Raw genomic sequence first — 24,014 nt, 5'->3', positions numbered from 1 at the left:
ATGTGATGTGAGAAGGCAAGAGTCCTGTGGATTCCTGCAAATTAAAAAAACAAATATCGCATTTTGTAACAAATTAGTTGGATTTCCATAGAAGACACAAGCAAAGAAGTAGATGACTTAGAAAAAATTTAAAGGATAAAAGCATATTCTGATCACTGAAACTGAGAGGGCCTTGTCAAACACAGAGTTTAGCCAAGGTAAGAAAAACAAAAATCAGGAATAAACATGAAATCAGTTGATTTAGTCTGCCTTAAGTAAAATTGAACAACAACAAAATCTCTTGATTGTAGGAGCTGAATCAGCAAATAGAATAAAAATCTCCCCCAAAATCAACCCTATATTTACAACCCACTTGAGGTTTTTCACTCTGACAGACTAGTCACTAAGTATAGACGGTCCTCCCACTGTTGGTTTGTACAACTTTAAATTTGTCTCTTTCTTTGGTCTGGGCACCAGGATATGTTCTAGGGTCAGACTGTGTCACTTTGTGCTTTTGAATTGATGCTTCATCTATAACAAAGAAGCTAAGGTTTTCCATGAGAAGTTTTCTCACACAGAAGCCTAGTGGAAACTCACCTCATTCTCACTGCCTAATAGGGGCAAACATAAATTAGGCTGGTGGGGTTAAATGCCACTGGGTTTGGTAAATATGTATGGGTATCTACTTTGTGTACAATATTTGGTTAGATGTGTCAAGATAAGCAAACCATATCCCTTACCTTCAGGGCAGTGTACATACTAATGGGAAACTAAGACAGTTTGAGACAAGCAGGCCTAGAAAAGAAAGAGGGCTAAGAATTTTTTTTTTTTTTAAAGCTAAAGTATTGTTTGTGTTCAAAGGAGGGAGCAAGAGCATTTCCAGATGAGGGAATCTGGGAAGGTGGCATTTTCCTTAGACTCCAGGAAATGGACAAGATTTTGAGAGGCAGGTAGTGTCAGAGGAGAAGAGCATGGGTAAGAACGCATGTGGAGAAGGAAGCTGTTGATGGTGCACAGTGATGGGGCCAGCCTGGGGTGGGTGGGACACAGTGATGGGGCCTGGCAAGTGGGCGGGGGCACAGTGATGGGGCTGGCAAGGCAGGGAAGGGGCACAGTGATGGGCTGGCAGGGGTGGGGACAACAGTGATGGGGCCAGCAGGGGTAGGGCGACACAGTGTTGGGGCCAGCAAGGAGGGCACAGGGTTGGGGCTGGTGGGGGGGCAGGCACAGTGATGGGGCCGGTGGGACTTGGGGGGGCACGGTGATGGGGCCAGCTGGAGGAAGGGGGACAGTGATGGGGCCAGCCAGGCGGGGGTGGTGGTGCTGAGGAATGGTGGGTTAGGTCCATTGGTTCAGAGCCTCAATTGCCACGCAGAAGTAGTTGTAGTAGGCATTTGAGAGCTGAGTTGTGGAGAAGGTAGAGCTAGGACACTATCTACCTTGATTCAGAGAAGATCCCTATGTCAAAGACGCGCAATACTAACAGCCAAAATGTGACTTGAAGGGAATACCAAACTTCACTTGTCTTCCAAAGGTAAATTAAAAGGACCTGATTCATAGTCACAGTCACCTCTCTCCTACCTTGGTTTTTCTTCTCCTCAAATTCCTCATCTTCAAGCTTTTAGCACCTCCCACCATCCACCCCCGTGCCTGTTCCTGTGGATTTTATTCTCTCTCCATTCTCTCTAGGTCTAGATCTTTCCAGGTAGGCTCTTGTCATCTTTCCCCTGAGTCTCTTCCCTCTGGCCCCTCTGCCCGTCAATCTTTTGCTCATTTGGGTGTGGAAATTTAATCTAATGGTAGTTCTCTTATGTTCTCAAGTCTGAGGAGCATGAATGAGACCTGAGAGAGTGAGGGTGGGAAGGAAGCGATAGACAGAAGAGAACTTTAGTGGCAGAACCACTGGTGGCAATAGGATTTGGCAGCAGATAAGGTGAAGAGGAGCAGTCAAATGCAGCATCAGATTTCAGGTGAATGGTAAGTAGTTGCAGGTAGACAGAGAACTCTGGGAGAGGGAGTTTTGAGGGAAGATGATGATTGCAAGCTCTGTGGTTGGCATCTTAAACCTGAGATTGGTTTAGATGAATATTACAAATGGTCACATTTCAAGGACAGGAAAAATTTGTCTAGTGAAATGCTCGGATTAAAGTTAAAGAAAGTTTAGTCTCTTCACAAAGAGACTGGGCATTTAGGTGGGCAAGATTTTAAAAGGTGGCATGATGAGTAAAGATATTATGAAATGCCAGTCTTTATCCTACAGGCAATGAGAAGTCACTAAAAGTCCTTGAGCTAAGAATTAACTCAAAGGTAGATTTTTTGTTTTTAGATGAGATCAAAAAGACCGTCTGGAAGGAGGATAGACTGGAGTAAGGGAGAAATGCAAGGAGATTTGTGTAGTAATAAAAGGGTCAGTGAATAGGTTATGAATAAAAGGGTTATGTAACTATGTTAGTAACAGTGGGAATGGACAGGAAGAAACAACCATGAGAAATGTTTTAAAGGAGGGAGTGTGTTAGTTAAGAGTGTGGTTCAGGGCTCCAGAAGATCTGGTTCAGGTTTCTCTTCTTAGATGCTTCTTTGCTGTGTGATCTTGGGCAAATATAGTTGTTCAGTACCTGTCTGAGCCTCAATTTTCTTAGCTGTAAAATGAATATGAATGGTATAACATCACATTGCATGGTTATAAGGATTAAAGAACATAAGCCACATAAAGTTCTTAGTACCGTGTTGTAAAACTAGTTAAGAATGCCTTTTCTTTTCTTTTTTTTTTTCTTTGTTGAGGCTCTTTATTTGCATGTATGTATTACATCCCTAGAAAAAGAATCCCAGGATTTTCCCTCCTGTGTTTTCATCTTGCTTTTTCATGGTCCATGATGCCAACTGATGTTTTCAGTACAATGAAACCAAACTGGTGGGACGGGAGCAGATTATTCTGTCATTTTTCTTAATCTTTGAGTTGTTCATCAAATCTGGGGCCAATCACTCCACGCTTGTTTAACCTGCCTGTGAGGTTCACACCAATTTTCCCAGCTGTGTAATCATCAAGGATTTCAAATTCACCAAAGTAACCATACTTCATCATCATAGTTAGAAACGGGATGATGACTCTGGAGCATGGCCTGATAAGAATGTAGCATTTACCTCTCTTTTCAACATTGTTAATGCTCTTGAGAGCATCTGCCATGACATTCACATGCATCATTATGGCAGCACAGAAAGATGGCGGAGAGAGCAAAGAATGCATTTTATTACCAAGAGTACAGTCCTTGGCAATAGTAATGACTATGAAGAGTGGAAGAATCAAGAGGACCAGCTGCCTAATTGAATATGAGTGAAAGGAAAGGGGTCACTAATGACAGGTTTTGTACTTGGGTTACTGGACGTGAGACCACAGAAACAGGGAATTCAGGAGGGGAAGCAGAGAATGACAAAGAGGCTGGTTTTGCCATGTGGAATGGAGGAAGTGGCCCTGCCTTCTGGCACCATGGAGGAGACCACCTCACCCCCCTGAGTCTGTCTTCTGGGCCCTTGGCAGCAGTGGCCATCAGCCTCTGAACACCCTTTCAAGTCATTCTTCCCTTCCTTGAACATTAACTCATGTTCATGGCCGAATAGCTCTATCAGCCCATTTCCTGCCAGTAGAATCCCAGAAGTCTGCCAGCCATCCTTCATTTTGTCCTGGCCCTGTCCCCTCCAGAGCAGGCTGGCACTGTTTCTACTGAGATGGGTGGTTACAGCCACAAGTCACATGCCGAATCTCTGTGGCAAATGGCTGTCCAGGGACACAGGAGTTTTCCCCAGAGCATACTGTCATTTTGTTGCAACATGGCTAGGTGGAATATTTTCCAACTTTTCAAGTTCTGGGTCCTTTTTGCTTCTTCAATTTATCTCTCTCCTCTTGTATCTTACTATAAGCAGCAAGGAGAAACCAAGCTATGCCTTCAATACTTTGCTTAGGAATCTCTTCAACTAAAGATCCAAGCTCATCTTTTTTTTTTTTTTTTTTTTTTGTAGGCTGCAAAGCAAGGTTTATTGAGCGATAGCAAAGTAATAGTGCAAAGCTCCCAAGGAGGGAGGGGACCCGAGAGGGTTGCCCTCCAAGCTCATCATTTTTAAGTTCTACTTTCCACTCCAGGGAACACCATCCAGCCAAATCCTCTACCACTTTTCTAGCAAAGACTGCCTCTCCTCCAATTTCTAATAACATGCTCCTCATCTCCACCTCAAGCCCTCACATTTACAGCAACATTCTTTTCGAGGCCGTCTAGGTTTTTTCTCTCATGCACCTAAAAACTCTTCCAGATTCCATTTATTACCTTATTCCAAAGCACTTCCACACTTTTAGGTATTTGTTACAGCATCACCCTGCTTCCCAATACCAAAATCTATATTCGTTTGCTGGGACTGCATAAGAAGGTACCACAAATGGGGTGGCTTAAAGAACACACATTTAGGGGCACCTGGGTGGCTCAGTCATTAAGTGTCTGCCTTCGGCTCAGGTCATGATCCCAGGGTCCTGCGATGGAGCCCCACATCGGGCTCCCTGCTCAGCGGGAGGCCTGCTTCTCCCTCTCCCACTCCCCCTGCTTGTGTTCCTGCTCTCGCTAACTCTCTCTGTCAAATAAATAAAATTAAAAAAAAAAAAAAGGAACACACATTTATTGTTTCACAGTTCTGAAGGTTAGAAATCTGAATCCCAGGTGATGGCAGGGTTGGTTGCTTCGGGGCTGTAAGGAAAAGAGTTGCTCCAAGGCTCTCTCTTTGCCTTCTAGATAACTATGTTCTCTCTGTGAACAACCATATTCTCTCTCTTCGTATGGCATCCTCTCTATGTGATACCTCTCCCTGCATCCAAATTTGTCCTTTTTATAAGGGCACCAGTCATACTGGATTAGGGCCCAACCTAATGACATCATTTTAATTTCATTACTTTTGTAAAAACCCTATCTCTAAATAAAGTCACATTCTGAGGTACCTGGGATTAGGACTCCAAGACCTTTTTTTGTGAGGGACACAACTCAATCCATAACAGTTGAATTATGGGAGTTGATCAAGGGGATTTTACAACCAAATTATTCACTTGTGGATTTTCTAAATCAGTCTTGTGCTTTCAGAGCATGACAATTTTTGACATTTCTTATCTGTTTTGATGAGAGCCTCTAAGTCCAGGAGAAAGCAGGCGAAGAGATAACATGATGCCTTTTGTTGGTGTTAGTAGCTTGACGGGTAGGGTTGCGGGGGAAGGGGAGCACCGAAATGGTAAAACTGATTCCTTTTCCAGCCTTGCCATATATGGGTCTCCTGGCTTCTAACAAAATAAACTTCCAGGGATGAACTGATTGTCCATTTCAGTATCTTCTCTGCCACAGTAGAGGCCCCTTCTGCATGAAGCTCTTAAGGACATATAGAATTTATATCTCTTAATAGAATTTCATCACAAGGCTGTCTAGGGATCTGCTTCAGATTCTTTCATGTGCAAAAGTCATCATTTGTAATGGCTATTTTAGAGTTTACGTTGGAGACAATCTTACAGAAATGGCAAAATATGCTCTTTATGGTGGAGCAGCAGCTGAGTGCTTCTATGATTTTAAAGAAGGTTCTAACCTATAGAAAACTCCTGAAATCCTATTGTATTTGCACTCTAGTAATGATACTAGAAATATTAACTTATGAAGTATGTTCCCCTCACATCATTATATTATAAACTATGAACTCGAAGTAGTCAAGGTTTCTGTACTACCAATTTAGTTGTTTGTTTTTCTTTTATTTTTGGCCCCCCTTCTGGCCCCCTTTCATTTTATTTTTCACCATTCTCTTTACTTCCTGTTCTGTGCAAAAGTGAGGCACTTGACCAGAAATATTCAAATCTATGCGCATGCACACGGAAAAGAGTCTGCTTATTATCTATGAAATCTGGATCAGACGCTTCCTGATTGTCTGCAACATTTTGTCAGACTCTCCATGAGTCCTGTCATCTGGCACAGATTCTCTCCTTCATGGAAGGCCTTCCCAAGCCTGTGTCTGGTTTGTCAGCTCCCATCTTCTGACTGACAGAGCCGACTTACTCTGCATTGATCGTCACCCCCTTCTCCATGCCAAGGAAACAGATGGAATGAAAGGAATAGGAATCAATAAGATTAAAAAAGTTTAATTTCCTTGGTCTTCCCACAGTATGCCACCTTCATTCCAAAGCTAGAGTTTTCAAAGGAATGAAATACAGCTCCTTTAAAGAAAACCAAGGGTGTAGAAGCCTCTTGATTGCTTTGGAGTTTGCTCTGCCACAGCTTGACTGTTTTCTTTTTCTTTTTTCTTTCCTTATAATTACAAAATGTATTCTGTATGTAATTTTCCCTCATATTCACTTTTGTTTTGACTGCATGCTAGTTATTAAAGATGAGAGATACGAAAGAGCCAAAAATCTATGCACGACTCTCTCCACTTAGGTTGTGAAGCATGGTAGAAAGAGCACAGCGTCCGAAGTCACACAATCCACATTCAAATCACAGCTCCATTATTTACAGACTCTGTGATCTTTGACAATTTGTTGAACCTCTTTGAGCCTCAGTTTCCTTGTCTCTGAGAACATCAATGTTACCATGTTGTTGGAGGTTCTGAAGGGAAGCACATAGAGCATCTTGAACAGAGTGGGATACTCTGTTGACTTCCACTGATGGTAGCCGTTTATCACTATTCATCGGTGGACTACTAAAATGTAGAGGTAGATGTAGAAAACAAGGAACATTTACTATGGAAAAACTTCAAAAAGATAGTCATGAGATTTGATTCCTTTTCAATTGGAACAGATAATATACTTTTTGGCACAAATAAAGCAACTGATAGTAAAGTTTTAGGCACATGCTAAAACATTTTTATAGCTTTTAATGGCCTCTGGGGTTTCGTGCTTGGAAATAGTTGTCTAACATGTTATTCAAATTAACACCATATATAAGCCCAATGCTTCTGGTGGGATGTAAGCAAGAAAAGTATCTAACGACACACAAAATGCCAGTTGTTGATACCATTGTTATAAAACTCTGCAGAAACATGTTATAAACTACTTTTGTTAGAATATTTGGTTCACTAATAGTAGCTGAAATGATAGAGAAGACAAGGATAAACTCTGTCAGAGATAAACGAAGCCAGACACTAAAGTGGTAAGGACAGATTTTAATTAGTCATATACTGTTGCAAAAGGGAAGAGGGCCCAGCGTGAACTGAACTCAACTTGGATTTGTACGGAGTTGACCTGGCATTTTAAAGAGAATGAGGGAGTAAGGAGGAGGTGAGTGGGGGCTCAGTAGAGTTGGAGGAAGTAAAAAATTACAAAGAGTTGGTTGGTGTAAATGCTGATTGGGCCAGTTGTGTCTGTTAGCTGGCAGTTACCAAAGTCGGGATTCTGTCCTCCCACAAGAGGTGAGACCCACAGGCCCCATCCGTCCTGACGATTACATTTGAAAGGAATGGCTTTCAGGTCTTTGAGAAAGGCACTCCTAAGTTGGGGGAGATACTGATAATATCTCAAAGAGACGGAGGGAGGATTCACAGTTGTAAACCCCCTTTAGTATATGCTCTCAGAAAAAGTGGTCCGGTGCTTCTCATCAGGCATTGACTAGAACACTAAACGGCATGAGGCTTGCACTCATGGAACTTGTAGTCTAATATCACCTCACACCTATTAGAATGGCTATTATGCACAAAATAAGAAAGAACAGGTGTGGAGGAAAGGGAACCCTTGTGCACGGTTGGTGGGAATATAAATTGGCACAGTCACTATGGAAAACAGTATGGAGTTTCCTCAAAAAACTAAAATTAGAACTATCATATGACTCAGCAATTCCACTTCTGCGTATGCATCTAAAGAAAACACAAACACTAACCCAAAAGTGTATTTGTACTCTCACATTCACTGCAGCTTTATTTACAATAGCCAAGAGATGGAAAAAACCTAATTGGCCACTGATGGATGAATGAGTAAAGACGATGTGATATATATACATATTACATAAATAATAACTTACATCTTATTAATATAATAATTATTATATATTGTATAAATAATAATATATATCTCAGCCATAAAAAAAGGAAATCTTGCCATTTGTGACAACATGGATGCACCTTAAGGGTATGATGCTAAGTGAAATAAGTCAGGCAGGGAAAGACAAATAGCTATGATCTCACTTTGTCACCTATATGTGGAATCTAAAAGAAAAAACAAAAAAAGAGCTCAGCTCATGCATATAGAGAATAGATTGGTAGTTGCCTGAGGTGGGGGGTGGGTAAAATGAGGAAAGGTGGTCAAAAGATACAAATCTGCTGGTATAAAGTAAGTAAGTCCTGGGGATGTAATGTACAGCATGGTGACTAAAGTTAATAATAGCAAATAATTTGAGTCTAAATATGATATGATATGATAGATTATCAAGTAATCAAATTATATATTGTGTGAATGCTTTATTTTATATATATATATATATATATATATATATTATATATATATATATATAAAATCAGGCAGCTGATTAACTGACTGAGCCACCCAAGCATCCCTCAAAGTACTTTTTTTAAAGTGTAAAGTGAGAGGTGCCTGGGTGGTCACTGGGCGTCTGCCTTTGGCTCAGGTCATGATACCAGCGTCCTGGGATCAAGCCCCATGTTGAGCTCTGCTGAGCGGGGAGCCTGCTTCTCCCTCTCCAGCTCCCCCTGCCTGTGTTCCCTCTCTGTCTCTCTCCTGTCAAATAAATAAATAAAATCTTTAAAAAATAAAAAAAAAATAAACTGTGAAGTGTAATAAAAATAAAATGGATTACTATTATTGTCACTGGAATTATTGGTGTTCAGTGGACTGCATGTAAAATCATAAAAAGTCAGGTCTGTACTTGACTTATACTCAGGTTTTATTATGGCATGTACATTTTTTGGAGGAAGAGTGCAATTTGAATACTATTATCATTGAACAACTACTCTGTATTCCTCAGAAACACATCACATGAAATTCAATATAGAAACAGGTTAGATATGGTAAAATGTGACCTACATACACTGCAAAGGTATCTGGGCGAATGCAAACAGGAGGAAAGTCAGCTCTGACAAATTGTCAGGGTTTTCTTTCTTCTTTTTTTAAAGTTGCTTTTATAGTTGGATACGCCAAGGTTTTCAGGATGCTTAAGAGATGTATCTGGATATTACCTGCCCTTTGGGATGTCCTCAGAATCACAAATTCTTCCTGTTGAGACATCTAATTAAAGGAAGCAATCCTCTGTGTGGATAAACAGGGTCACTTGTCTCAATGCTTTGTAAAACTGCCCTCTCGAAGTTTCCTTTTTTCTCAAGAGCCTCTCTGCCTCACTCCAACAGTCTGCTCTTCGAGACTTCATTCTTTGGATGACCTTTGGTCGTCATGTTGCATCTTGTGGCTTTACCATGAATAGCTATTCTTTGAACCTTCTCCTCAGCTGCTGATGGCCCAGCTGTGCACAGTTTGGGGTTGTGCAGGATATTAAAGGGTGGACAGCATCTTCAGAATGGTTCATGGACCTTGTTGTAGGTGACAATAAGCATGTGAGGAGGGAGATGGGAGTTGGGTACCGCAGGAATTTTCACTGGGTGGCAGGTGTTAAGAGGCCTGTAGAGATGAGGATTTTTATTATTATCTTACTAGGCTTTATGTTCGGTGGTTGAGCGTCCATAGAAATGCTCATAATGCTCTCATTGCTTGAATCAAGGTTAAATAGACAAATGCATAGTAATGTCCCTGGCCCCTTAATTAGAGCTCTCTTAGGTCCTTTCTAACAACCTGCCACATAGAACAATATGATTTTCCTGGGCTTATAATGGTCGATAGCTATTGGAATTCATGTACGAAATTCGACTGGGATGTTGTCTGCCAAATATTTACAATATATGCTGAAAGTCTTACATCAATATGTAAGTCTGATCTTCAGATATGTATGTATATTTGGTAAAAATCAAAACAACAGAATCTCCCCTAAAATAGAACAATAGAAAAACACCAACAAAAAGCCCCAAAGACTTGACTTGTATATGAGAAAGAAGAAAAGTTTTTAAAAAATCATCAGACTTCAGATTATATGGATATGAATTTATCAACATAGTGTATGAAAGAAGGAGCTCAAACTAACAATTATAATGTGGTCAAATTAAAGATTTTGCTATTAAATGACAAGACAGTTTAAAGAGGAAGATAGAATCGTCAGCAGGCTTCGTTGAGCTTGTCATATTAAATCACCTAGGGCAAGTGTGAACTCATTTAGTCAACATATATTGATTTGCCACTACTGTATATGCTAGGCACCGGGTGAGGTATGTGGGGTTGCAAAGTTGGATCACATGCATAACCTGTCTACAAGATGCACAGAGGGAAGACCATGTGAAGGCACAGGGCAAGACAGTCATCCACAAGCAGTTAGACCTTTGGACCTTCTAGCCATCCAGTTGTATAGGATCACTGAGATTGTTTTATTTACTTGATATTAGTTACATATGAGTGTCATGTCATGGTGGCATTTTTGCTATAGAGGTTGAAGGAAGAATGAATTAATCAGGAGACCAAGCATCAAAATATTTCAACTTCACCATCTTTTCTAGCTGAGGTGGCCACAAGGGAGAAGATCATGCTTACGCATTCTCTGGTTGGCAATCCTAAGGCACAGACATAAAAGGAGAAAAAAATGAATAAAAAGTGAAATAAAATAAGTAGAAGATAAAAAATTAAAAAGAATGACAAGAGAAGGAACAGTAGGAGTTGTATGACTGCCGATGGGAAGGGGAGTTTAAGCTTAGGATTGCGACCTCCACTAGCACTGGGTTTTGTGGTCTGATTGTTTCAAGACAAAAGTTGTAGTTTCAGTAAGGTTTCCCATTTTCTAGATTTCTTAGATATTTCACAGCATCCCATTATAAGTAAGCACAGTGCATTAACCATAGAACGCACTGTCCCATGGATGTTGTAGTATTTGGCGTTCAATCACCTTTAAGTGTAGAGGACACTTAAAATTAAATAATCCATGAAGTCATCTAGGAAATAAGAAAACATGTGATTACTGTGCATTTATTAGTGAGCCACAGATTCCTTGCTGTTTCAAGCCAGTTCCAGTACAGGAAAAGAAGCCTTTCGTAATAATTCAGCTGTAATAACATGCCTCATTTAGAATGTATTAGGAATACACTTTTCTTACTGCTTATTTAAAGAGGAAAGAATATATCAGGAAATTATCTCTTCATTTCAGTTTATTAGAAAATTGTGTATCAATTACACTCAATTGCAATTAAATTTCTCTAATTTATTATGCTATACCTTGAATGAGCAGTCAAAGAGGACATGGTATAGAATGTATATATTACAAGGATAGTTTGAGTAATATGGTAGAATGCCTCTATCGCAAGATCTGGGAGACCTTGGAATCAGGCTCAAATTCTAATGATTTGTGCAGCTCTGAGACCTGGTGGTGTAACGCATGGTATAATCTCCTCTTGTCCTGCATTGTGTGTTAGAAATTGTTTGTGAAAGGATTCTTCACTTTTGTAGCTTTCTTTATCTGGGCTCTGCACAGAGCATGTATACTGTATGATTTTTCACTGTTGATCTTGTGCAGCTGTTTGCTATAGAAACATAAGGAAGGGTTTTGAAAACAATTGATTTTTAAAAGAGATTGGGGGCTAGGAATGCTTTGGAGATGTTCGTTAGTCTTCCCATTTGAATTTAAAGCAGCTCTGAACAGCCAGTTCATTGTTAGGTGTTGTGATTATGAATGGGGCACCTCTGTGTGAAACTATCAAGTTCCTCTTAGAAGACCTTCCAAGCAGAAAATAACCTTTCATTTCCTGGCCTTTACCTCCCAGAAGCGGGGGGTGGGGTGAGGGGATTGCAAATAAGCCCAGCTTTATGCAAACCCAAGAATATATGGTGTAATTGGTTCTTTGGATTGGCCACGTCTAACTGCAGGAAGAGTGGTCTCTTGGCCAAAGCATCTAGAGGTCATCAGCCAACTAGTCTAGAAATTTAATGATCTAGCCATATCCTTTTGTTGTAATTTCCCTACAGTAAATGATCTAGTTATATCCTTTGTTTTATACCCAAAGCACGAAATATAACTGAACAATAACAAAATTGATGAGCAGTTTAGAGTTGCCATTGTTTACTGGATGCTCTCATCTCATTCTTGTTTTCCTGAATATACCTGTGTCATTTAGTTCTACTAAAATTATTTTTTGGAGGTACTTTTTTATGATTGCGCTTTCTGAGTCTTGTGGCTTGTGTTTGATTGCGGTTTATAGTCTACCATCTATTAACTTTCAATGTTGAAACCGTAGGGAAAGGCCTGTGTAAGTGCAGTAAATTTTAGATTTTTTTTTTAATAAATTTGATAAATTTAGCAAAAGTTACCAGAACTTATTATACATATGGATAAAATGGTTCAGTTTAGTAGTCACTTGAAGAGATGTTAGTTTTTCACTACTTTTGTGAAGAATAACTTATATTCATTAACATTCTTTAACATATGAATCATAGTTATTTTAACTTCCTTGTTCATTTATTGGCAAATTTCTTCTGACTGACTTTTCCTTTGACTATTCATCCCATTATCCTGTGTAGTGATTTCTATTTTGGATGTTCAGGGTGATGGGTAGCTGAGATTGGGGTTCTGCTATCTTTCTCTGAAGACCGTTAAGTCAAGGTGTAAAAAGCAGCTAGATTATTGGCAGGTTACCTTGGGGGCTTGGTTTCTTTTTTTTTAGGGTGGGCCTATTTTTAGTATTTTCCTAGTCCTAGAGTGAATCCCTTAAGTTCTGGGAAGTAATTTTTACTCTGAAGCACAGTCCTCTGGGGTCTCCACAGAAAGGCTGAGATGTTTACCAAGTCCCTCTAACTTACAAGTATGTGCGTTCAAACTCTGTCTCCCCTGTGCTGGGTGGCACCTGAAAGTTATGCTCATACCTGTCAGTCTTCCAGATACTGTTTGCCCTTGAATTCCCTGAAGTGCCAACTGTGCATGCTCAGCTTAGGGGTCAGCCAAAAGCTCAGGAGAATTTTAGTATATGTGCTGCCGAAGCGAGCACTGCTCAGGAGAATTGATACACGGGTGTTTAGTTTCCCCTTCTGTTTTCCTTCTTTCCACCTCCTCCCTCTTATAGCTGCTCTGAAAGCATCATTCACCTTCTTCGGACTCTTCATACCTAAAAGACTGTAATTTTCTGCTTTATTTCTAGAGTATAGTATAGACCGAGGAGTACCTTCAGATGATAAGCCTGATAAGCATGTATTTCACTCAGTGTGGTTCCATTTTTTTCAAGGGTCAAACCCTCCCCAATGTATGCCTTCTTTTGGCCACTCTCATTACCTTCAAAAAATTTTTAGTATCTTGTCCAGAGGCCATGACTGTTATCTGCAGGAGTATAGGTTATTCCTATACAAGCTGTCAGAACTGGAACTCCAAAAAGAGCGTTTTGTTTGCATCCTTAGTTTTACCTTTGGAAACTAAAAATAAATAAATAAATAAATAAATAAGTGTGTGTGTGTGTGTGTGTGTGTGTGTAAAACGAAATGTGCTTTAGTAATTTTCAGGGTATATGCATAAGCCCTTTAACCATTTTACCATAAAAAAGGACTTCTTAGATTCGGGTTTCTTTCCAAGGTTATATAATAAATATGTCTACCTTTGTTTGGTCTAAAGCTGAACTCATGATTTTTCTGCAAAACATGGCTTTCCTCTAATGTTTCTTATTTTAATAACTAGCTCCCAGTTGTTTGACCCAAGAACTCCTCCTTGTATCTTCTTTTCTGTTTACTCCCATCATGCAAGAGGCAGGACAGCAAGGACTGGTGCACAGGCTCTGCCTGCTTTTAAACTCTACTATTTTATTACCACCAATAAAAAGTTTAACCCACCAACTGATCAATTATCAGTTTTTACACATCATCATTTCTGTCCTTCCATTTCTCTGCCTTCTCCCAGTCTGAGCTTCCACTCCCAAACCAACTAATTCTCTCCATTTCTGTTTCCCCTCCCCAATTCTTTTCCCACAATACAGCCAGATTGAGCTTTTCAAACGCAGTGAGCATGTAACTCTGCTCCATAACACTATCCAGTGGCTTCCATTTGCTTTTGGCATAAATTCACACTTAAACACTTACCACTTCTGTATGGCTTCATACTACATAGGCTCAGCTTTTCTCTCAGCCCCCATCCTGCAATAGTCTCCTCTCTTCCATGCTGCAACCACATTGGCCTTTAAAAAAAAATTGCTGTTGCTAGAATTCACCCATCTTCAATTTACTTTTGGACACTTGTACTATCTCTTTCAGGTTTCAATTTCATTGTTACTTCTTCAGGGTTTCCTTTTCCAACCTTCCCTTCTAAACAATTAACCCAAAAGCTTGGTTTTGAGATGATGAATAAAATTTGTAAGTCTCTAACCAGGCCGACGAGGAAAAAAGAGAAAAGACCCAAATTACCAATACCAGAAATGAGAGCGAGAACACTGCTATGAAGACATTAAAAGGATAACACAGGAAATTTATAAGGAACTCTATGGCCACAAATTGGACAAATTGAATGCAATGGACAAATTTCTCGATGGACACAAATTCCCAAAGCTCACTCAAGAATAAATGGGTAGGGGTGCCTGAGTGGCTCTGTCAGTGAAGTCTCCAACTCTTGGTTTCGGCTCAGGTCGTGATCTCATGGGTTGTGGAATAGAGCCCTACATCAGGCCCCAATGCTCAGCAGGGAGTCTGCTTGAGATTCTCTCTCTCCCTCTGCCCCTCCAGCCTTCCTGCTCGCATGCGTGCTCTCCCTCTCTCTCTCTCTCAAATAAATAGATCTTAAAAAAAAAAAAAGAATAAACGGGTAACATGAATAGTCCTATAATCTATTTCAAAAGTTGAGTTCATAGTTAAAAACCTTTCAATAAAGAATACTCCTGGCCCAGATGGCTTCGCTGGTAAATTCTGCCAAACATTTAAAGAAGAGGTAGTACCACTCCTACACAAACTTTTCCATAAATACAAGAGGTAGGAATACTTTCCAACTTATTTTATGAGGCTTGCATAGTTTCTGACAAGAAATGTGTTATAATTATTATCTTTATTCTTCTGCATGTAATGTCATTTTTTTCTGGCTGCCTTTAAGATTTTCTCTTTATTTTTCTTTTTCAGCTGTTCGAATAGGGTGTGTCCAAGGTGTGTGGTGGGTTTTCTTTTTGTGAGTGCTACTGGTGGTGTATATCATGTGTAGTATTCTCTGAACTTGTTGGATCTGTGGTTTGATGTTGTTCATTATTTTTAGAAAATTCTTGGCCATTATTTATGAAAATATTTCTCATGTCCTATTCTTTCTTGCTTACATCGGGAGTCCAATTACACATGTATTAGGCCTCTTAATATTGTTCTGCAAGTCTTAGGTTCTTTGCTCTGTGTTTTTCATTATTATTTCCTTTAATGTTTCAGACGGGGTAATTTCTATGGATACATTTTCAAGTTCAGTCTTTTTTTTTTTTTCCTAGGCTCAGTGGTGTTGAATCTACATGAGCTGATTAGAGGCATTCTTGATCTCTTCCATGATTTTTATTTGTAGCATTTCCATTTAGTTTCCATTTTTAGTTTCCACCTCTCTGTTGAAATTCTCTAACTGTGCATGCATTGTTGTCCATTTTCTACAAGAGCCTTTAACACAATAATAGTTGTTTTAAATTCCTCGTCTGTTTATTCCAACCAGGGGGTCGTATCTGAGTCTTCTGTTGTTTCTTGTCTATGCCTTTGTCATCATTCTTTTCCAATTTCCTTACATACTTTTTCTCCTGTTTTTAATTTTTTCCCTCACATTTTAGGGCCCTCATATAAAAAGAAGAGAACTTGGGCCACTTGGCTGGCTCAGCTGGAAGAGCATGAGACTTTTGATCTCGGGGTCATGAGTTTGAGCCCCATGTTGGGTGCAGAGATTACTAAAAAAAATAAATAAATAAACTTTTTAAAAAAGGAGGAAGGAATGTATATTGGTTAGTAAGAGAACTTAATAGTATTTCTTTAGTAGATACTTATGAGTATATTTCTATCTTTAATTATAAATATTTCTCATTATTGAGTGTCTCGTAGGTCTTCAGACAATTTCATGAACTCCTTTGTCTCCAAATACCAACCATCTACTTCTAGTGCTGCTATATGTTTCTTGGGTTCTGAGCCTGTATTTCCAGAAGGCTGCTGGATCTCTCCACTTGGAATTGCAACTGACTTCAAGTCTAATATGTACAAAATAACACTGATCATTTTTCCCCTAAGTCTCTGCTTGTACCATCATCCTGGTTACCATTAGAATCTTCATTATCATTATCATCTCTTTACTCACACCCCTTATCAGTGTATCTGTTGAATCTGCTCATAGCGTCACTGCCTCAGTCCCCAAAATTAATCATTATCTCTTGTTTATAATAATATTTCTACCACCCTGCTGAGGCTACTGTCTCAGAGGAAAGACCACCAGAGTTTCTGCCGTGCCAGATCTACTGGTCCTCAATCTTCATCCTGCTTAAGCAGTTTTTAGGCTCTGGCATTATTCTTCATATAAGCACTTTTAACAGCTGAATGATATTACACAAAAATGATTTACCATGAGTTCAATTCTGATTTTAACAATTTTAGAGATTACAAAAAACCAACATAATTATAGCCTTTTGTAACTTTTGGGTTATTTTCTTAGAATAAATCCCTAAGAAGCTCATTATTAGGTTAAAAGGTATTAAGGCTTTTGATACAAATTACAATGTTCTCTTCAAAAGAGTTGTTACAATCTGTATTGCCATCAATAGCAATTGAGTCTCCTAGATCCCTGCTCCCTCATCAGAATTTTGGCATTATCATTAGCAGAAAAGTTAAAACATTTCTTTTTTCTTAGCAGGGACTTCTAACTGATGTCTTTGGCTCCAATTTGTCCAATATATTCTCCATACTGCCACTAGTGCTATTTTTCTAAATAAGACCTATATTTGATTATGTTCAAAATTCTACTCCAAAACCCAGATTGCTTCCTGTTGCCTACAGAAGTAATCATGGCATTGAAGGCCTTCCGTCATTTGGGGCGGCTATCTTCCTAGTCTAGGCCCACACTCAATCACCCCGTTCAAAAACCTTGGAGAGCTCCTGTTTTCTACACAAGAAAGAATAAATTCATTGTCATGGAATTTAACACCTTTTATCACATACTGAACTTCAGTTTGTATATTCAGTAAATGCCTGTGTCCAACTAAACATGGAATTACCATGTTCTTATTGTTAATACTATCGATTTGTCATTTGCTTCTTTAATATCTTATTATTCAGCTTTTCATGCATGACTGTCTTTGTATCCCTTGAACACGGTTTCCCTTCTGCTGCAGGATCTTACTACATACTGTCTCCTAGGCCTACAGTGTTCCCCACTCCCCCCCTGCCCCAACTCTCCTTCTGTTCTGGATCCTTAGCTCGTTGCACATAGTAGATGTTTAATATATATTTATTGAACAAATAAATAAATAAATGGATAAATACTTGGTATAGTTCAGGGTAGAGCATTTGACTGCAAATAAATAAATACTTTTCCAGTGAAACTGAAGCAGTTTTAAAATTTTGTGTTTTGAAGCAAAAATATCATTATGAAGGAAATCTTACCCAGATGCGTCAACAAGAAAAAGCAGAGTGTTCTAGTTGCAGCTTGGAGGGAGGTCGCTGGCAGAAATGGGGTGCACAGAAAGATTAGAGCTGAGTGTGTTGCTGAACCCCCAAACACCAAGGTCCCTCCCTTCAACCCCAAGGCAGTACAGAAGACTCCTCAGGCTCTATGGAATTCAGCTGGAACGCCTCTGCTCCAGGCAATTATTCTGGGGGAAAAAAAAAAAAGGAGAGGTGGGGGTTGTTTGATCCATATCTTGTGACCCAATAGTGAGCGAATACAGGAAGCTTTCTCTGCATTAATCAAAGTGAGGGCAGTTACCATGTTCAGGCATATTTCTATCCTGGCTTTTTAATCATAAAATGTTTATTTAAAAGTCAACAATGAAGACCCTTTCCCTCTTGCCAATTCTTGTTTTATCTTTCTTTGGTCAGAAGCACTTACGGGGCAAATTCATAAAATGATTATTGAGGGAAATATCTTATTCTGTATTCAAAACAAAGCAAATACCTTGTGAAATGGTGTTGTTTTGGGGCAGTGATATACATACTGTAGCATTTCATTAAATCCTTTTCATTTCTGCTCTTCACTCTGTGAAGGTTACTGACAGTTGATTTAAAATATGTATTACTTTAGCGGGGAAGAGTACATAAAATCACTAAATCAAATTTGCCATGAACATCAACTTAGAAAAATTAAACATGTGGACAGTCACCAAGGACAAAAGGCCAGCACGCTCCCTCCCATTTATTTTCTCTTCTTGAGTTTGTGCTAAGTGACTAATTCTTCTTGCTTTAAGCATGACTGTGAAGTTTCTATTGGAATCATCTCTCATTTTCAGTGGCTGCCTCAGAGGGATCAGAGTGAATCTTATGGAAAAAAGTGTTAAAAACCTGCTCTTTTTAAAAGGTACAGGGAAATCAAAAGTGTATTTGGCAACAAAAATAATCAATGGGCTTCTTGTGTCTCTTTTGTGTATCTTGCTTGAGCCAGCACATTTTACTTCTACAAGAGTCCTTGGCAGTACTTTGTTCTGTCCAAAAGGGAATGCCAATATTCCGGTATTGACGAATTGTGAAATATTCTTTTCATCCCTCCTTTCTTCCTTGGCCACTGCCTCTCTTCTTACCTTTATGATATCTGACGTTTCGTTGCAGGGAATGCCGGGTGTAGGTGAATGAATGCGCTTGTAAAAATCAACAAAAAAAGGAAAGCTATTTCTCCTCCAGGCTTCTTAGCTACACTTTGTGGTGGCCCAAATATAAAAAGGGTTCGAACAACATCAGGGCTTGCAGACTCATCCTTAAAAAACGAACCAGTTAAGATGAGAATGTTAATTTAATTTGAGTGGCTATGGATCACCACCACTCTGTTAAAAAGCTACTAGCACACTTAAACTTTTCAGCAAATTTCTTTATTTTGAGAACTTCCTATGCTGTAGGTGCCTTGCTAGGAATTGGCACTACAGAACCACCTCTGCCCAGAGCACTCATAATCGGCTGCTGGGAGAGAGGGGAAGGCAGATGAACCATTACAGTGCAGTGTGGTGTGTATTACGAGAGCTTAGGCACAGGATACCGCTGGTTAGGACTACGCCAGGATGTGCGGGGCCCCGGGCACATGTCTGTTCAGGGACTCAGTCAATAGAAACAGTTGGATTAAAAAAACACATTACAAAATCATATGCACATACATATGAGCCCCATGAGGTATACTGACTTACTGCTGGACCCCTAGAAGAGTGGGAATAGAAGAAGTACTTAGGTATCTGTTTTGTGTCCAATCAGGGCACCGGAGGATTCTTTGTAGTGTCTGGGTGCCATTTCCCATGTTCTTTATTGTCAAACGTGACATTTCTGACTAATTTGATATTCCCACCTTGAGGAAAAATAGATAGCTCTGTTGTTATCACTCACAATGCCGTGGCTGTGAGGGACTGTTGGCATTAAAACAATATAGGTCTTTTGGTTTCTGCAGTTCCCTAATCACCAATTATTTAACGCTGGTTACAGTAGTAATCACGATGCTCTGGCCACTACCAGGCCACCCATGAATACTGACTTTCCAAAAGCTGTTACTGTGACTCACTGATGATGACAACAAATTCAAGTCTTATCTAGAGTTTGCAGGAAAATGTGAATGATAATTCATTTTCTGATTATGTTAAATTTATCATCCAGGATTTCATGGTATAAACATAGAATGACACATATTCCAAGCATATCTTCTCTTTCGGCCACAGTCACTGCATTTCTAGAGTATGATCCCTTTCAATGTTGATTGTACTCATGACTTGTATATATCTCCACCAGTGAAATATGACAAGTGAGGGGCCCATGGTTATGCAAAAAGAGTTATTCTATTAGTGGAAGGAATGTCTGTTCCTCATGTTCCTCATTCAGTACCCTTAAGTTGACCTAAAACACTGTGATGTCAGCACATTGATCAGAGGCTAAAGAGGATGTTGATGAGAAGGACCTGTTTATATAGCAAAGCAAAGAAAGCCCTCAGAAGAGATAGGTCCACGCACTCTTTGGAGGACTGACACATGGTAGAAAGTTTTGAGAGTGGAGTGACCTCCTTAGGTACCAAGGGTTGGGGAGCATCTAGAATAAAGGATGCCTGCTGCTACCTCCACTACTCTCAGGTGCTATACACCAGAGGCAGTGCCATGGTTAGAACATAGATGAGTGCAAAGAGAAAAAAGGCCCACACAGAGGACTAAAGCATAAGACTGTAGAATTCCAGAGCCCTGAACTTGTCCTGGTCCCATATGAGTGAGAGTCATCCTAAATTAGCATGTCAGCACCGTGTCTAGCTGCTAAATCACATGCTATCCTGTGAAAGAAATATTGCATTGGTTAACAGGAGCATTTTGCTAACTAGGCTACCTTTTTGCAACCACAGCCCAGCCATGGGGCCCTCAGAATTCCTAAAGGCATATGGCCAACCCACCTCTGGAATAGTGGGTAAGAGAGTGCCCTGAAGGGAAAAATTGAAAGATCAGGCCCAAGTACATCCAGGTCCAGTCTCAGGGAATCACACCTAGATAGTATGGCTCATTCCAGGTGCTGGAAGGCCATTTGGAAAATTTCAAGGAAGACACTACAAAATTCAAGGTCCATGGAGGCACAGGGCCTGGGATGTGGACTTCTTTGTCTGAACCTAAAGGTGGTACCAATTGATACAAGAACAAAGATGTAGGCATCCAGTTAGCCCGGGGGAAAAGAAGACCAGGCAGCCTTCCTGAAGGAGTTTTCAGTTGTGTCTTGAAGGATAATTTGACATTAGAAAGCTAGAAAAGAGAGGAAGAACATTGCAAACACAGAGGACTGTGGGTTTAAAGCATAGAGATTGTGAAACCATACGTTATATTGAGAAGGTATAAATAAATTATTGTAGCTGGATTGAAGAGGTCATGCAGGGCCTTATTTATCCCAAGTGTGGTCTGTACTAGCTCAACGATAGCCTCAGTATCACCTAGGAACTGGTGAGAATGCAGAATTTGGGGTCTCATCCTAGATCTACTGACAATTTATATTTTAACAGGATCTCTCTCTCCTCCCTTCTTTCATATAAAATTTGATGTTTGAGATGCTTCTAGGTTTCTGAAATGGGACTGCAATTGTGGGCTGAAGTCAGATACTAGATTTTGATTTTACTCTATAGAGAAGGAGGGCCCATTGTATTTCAAGCAAAGGATTAAAATGATCATATTCAGGTTTTAGAATAGTGGGGTAGCTGCAATGTAAAAGAACTGTAGTTGGGTAGGCCATGGGAGTGAGCTGATGGAGAAGGCTACTGCCATGGTCTAGGCAAGATAAGAGCAGAGACCAAATTATGGCAGTGGGATGGTTTGAGGGTGAGGCAGACTGAAGAGTCTAGGATAATGTGCAATAAATCTGATCTGAGTGACTGGCTGGATAGCAGTGAGGAAGGGATGTAGGCTGAAGAGGTTTTGTGGAAGAAGATGAGAAATTTGAGATAAGGAGTTTGTGGATGGATAATCCAAAAAGAAATGTCCAGAAGACATTGTGTAAATGGAGCTAGAACTCAGAGGAGAGTGCGGGCTGAAGGTTCAGATTGGAGAGTCATCAGCGCACAGGTGGTAATAAATACCAAGAAAGGGGATGAGGTCACCAGGAAGAAGGGAATGGTGGTCTAGAACAAAGCACTGGACAATACCAACATTTAGTGGTAGGTGAGGAAAAATCAACAAGTAAGAGTTCAGGAAAGTAGGAGCAAAACTAGGAAAGACTAGACACAGGAACCAGAGGACAAGTTTCAAAGAGAATTCGATATAGTCAAATAACACAGAGAGGTTAATGGGGGGTGGTGACTGGAAAGGTTTATTGAAACTAGTTCCCATGAGAGACTATGGACCCAGGAAAACAAACTGAGGGTTTCAGAGGGGAGAGGGGTGGGAGGAGGGGGTAACAGTATGATGGATATTAAGGAGGGCACATGTTGTGATGTGCACTGGGTGTTATACGTAACTAATGAATCATTGAACACTACATCAAAAACTAATGATGTTCTATACAGTGGCTAACTGAACATAATAATAAAAAAATAAACATATTGATGCCTAGACACCACTCTAAAAAAAAGAAAGAAAGAAAGAAAGAAGGAAGGAAGGAAGGAAGGAAGGAAGGAAGGAAGGAAGGAAGGAAGGAAGGAGGAAGGAAGGAAGGAAGGAAGGAAGGAAGGAAGGAAGGAAGGAAGGAAGGAAAGAAAGAAAGAAAGAAAGAAAGAAAGAAAGAAAGAAAGAAAGAAAGAAAGAAAGAAAGAAAGAAAGAAAGAAAGAGAAAGAAAGAAAGAAAGAAAGAAAGAAAGAAAGAAAGAAAGAAATAAAGAGAAAGAAAGAAAGAAAGAAAGAAAGAAAGAAAGGAAGGAAGGAAGGAAGGAAGGAAGGAAGAAAGAAAGAAAAGAAAGAAAGAAAGAAAGAAAGAAAAGAAAGAAAAGAAAGAGACTGGTTCCAGGGTGCATGGGAGAGCATAGTGTCCGTGGTCTTTGGCAACTGGAACGTGGTATGTATGGATTCAGAGAAATGAGAAAGTGGTGAGAGTTGGCGTAGAGAAGCTTAGAAACAGTGACTTTCAGAATGTGGTCCCCTTACCAGCAGCATCAGCATCACAGCCTTCTGGGGAATGCATCACAGCAGAATAGCAAGGAAAGAGGCTTTGGAATTTCAAAAGCTGGGGCTTTTTATTTGCAGAATCCTAGACTTTTAATATATAATTTTAGTAGGTTATACATGTAGGGAAATGTACAAATCATAAGTTTACAGCCAAATAAATTCTCATAAAGGAAAACACCATTGTAAGTAGCACCGCACAAGGAGCAGAACATAACCAGCCCCTCAGAAGCCACCTTTGTTCCCCACCTTCCCAAGGGTAACCGTTAGAATGACTTCTAACACTATAGGTTAGTTTTGTCTATTAGTTTATGAGTGTGGAAACATAGAACATACCCTTTTGTAACTGGATCAATATTACATTGGTTAGAGTTATCCACATTGTGTTTGGTTTCAGTTTGTTCATTTTTATTGCTGTGTAGAATGTATAGAATGGTAAAGGTGTGCTACAAAATCCATTCTACCGTGAATGGGTGTTTGGGTGGTTTCCAGTTTGGAGCTATTACAAATGGTGTTGCTGTTAACATTTCTGTACATGTTTTTTTGGTAAACATATATTCGTTATTCTAGGGGGATATACCTGGAATTCTGGGTCATAGGGTAATATATGTTCAGTTTAGTAGATACTGTCATTTCCAAGTGGTTGTACCAATTTGTACTACTACTAACAGAAGACAGGAGCTCAAGTTTCTGTATGTCCTCACTAACACTTGGTACTATCTATTTTTTTTCAAAGAGCCGTGCTGGTGAGTGTGTAGTGTTGTCACATTTCCCTGATGACTTGCATTGTTGATCACCTTTTCCTGTATTTATTGACAATTTGGATAATGTTTCTGTTTGAGTCTTTTGTCCACTATTCTGTTGTATTGCCTTTTTAATTACAGGGCCTGGGCTTTTGAATTTCAAAAATCTTAACCTTCTATGCCCTATGACTTAGGGCATGTACTTTATAGCTAAGCAAAATGTGTCGAAGGACAGTAGAAGAGACAAGCAACCTGGCTGAAGTCTAGTCTTCTGAAACAAAGGCTAACTGATAATCTTATGTATGACAAAAATAACAACAATGCTATTAATAAATGATAGAAACGACAATTTCACCTGTACCTGCTGTATATAAGACACTGCTATTTACTGAGAAAAACACCCTAACATGATGAAAAAGATGTAGGAGGGAAAGTTGATGGTTGGAGAGATGAAAACAATCATATTTATTCCTAGAAAAACTGAGAGCTACA

This window comes from Zalophus californianus, chromosome 3 (genome assembly GCF_009762305.2).
Source record: "Zalophus californianus isolate mZalCal1 chromosome 3, mZalCal1.pri.v2, whole genome shotgun sequence".
Lineage (NCBI taxonomy): Eukaryota > Metazoa > Chordata > Mammalia > Carnivora > Otariidae > Zalophus > Zalophus californianus.
The sequence above is the reverse complement of the archived record's forward strand: the minus strand, read 5'-3'. Positions refer to the sequence as shown.